Here is a 1,067-nt window from a genome sequence, read left to right on the forward strand (position 1 = left end):
CTAGACACCCACCTCCCAACAGAGATGGCTGACAGCAACCCGGCAGCTTCCTCTCACAGCCTCCTTCACGGACAGCCGGGGGCCAGGAAGGGGCCAAGACCCAGGGGAGGTGCCACGAGGCAGGGAGAATCTCTGAACCTGGGGAAGCCAGTGTCCTGTCCTCAAACCAGGGAGTATTTGACTATCCTGTGGGTAGGACACCCCCACAGGCTGCCCAGGTCTCCCTCTTGCCTGGGCCCCAGAATCCCTCTGGGAAGGAACCCAAGCCCTGTGCTCAGGAACCCTAAGCCTGTGACCCTCACTTAGAACCCCTGTGAAGATGGTACAAACAAGCTCCCCCTTCTTGGGAGCAAGTCAGGGTGTCACTGTTCAGCCCCATGCTCCTAGAAGAAGGGGTCCAGAAGCCCCAGGGGGCACACATGGGAAGTCAGATCTTAATCTTTATGGCCACAAAAGGCAGTTTTGTTTTTGTTCTCGGGTGCTGGGGGGCAGTGGAGAAGCCAGACAATCTGCGGACAGAATCAGCACTACCCAGGCAGAGGGAGACTCTCAGGCCCTCCTCCTCAGTTTCCCTGTCTATAAATGAGTTGACAGGTGACTTGCCCATGGACAGGAATTTGCCTGTGATGGACACACAGCCCTACCCCCCTCAGGATTAGCCAGAAAAGACCCTTCTGCCTCCCAACCCCCCCCAAGGGACATGGCTGCATGTCCCCTTTGGTACAGGGGCATTTCCAGTTGTCATGACTGGCGGGAGGAAGCCCGCCCTGGTGAGCACCAGGCCTGCCCAGAACAGGACCCCGGTGCCAGGTGCCACAGGGACTGGGTAAAAACTGCTTTTCCAGGAAACACGTCTTCCTGTCCTGTGTGCACGTTGGTGACAAGACTTCAGGACCACGTTTAGCAGCCACCAAGGAGCGTGGTCCCCACGGCCCTCCCGTGCGTCCCTGTCCGTGCTTCCCCGGGTCCGAGGCCTCGCGTTAGCCCTCAGCCCTGCGGGGCGAGCGCTGGGCCGGCATCTGACACCGAGGCTGGGCACGGCAGGACCCCCGCGCCGCGCCGCCCCA

Source organism: Dipodomys ordii, unplaced genomic scaffold (assembly GCF_000151885.1).
Source record: "Dipodomys ordii isolate 6190 unplaced genomic scaffold, Dord_2.0 Scaffold64, whole genome shotgun sequence".
NCBI classification, from domain to species: Eukaryota; Metazoa; Chordata; class Mammalia; order Rodentia; family Heteromyidae; genus Dipodomys; species Dipodomys ordii.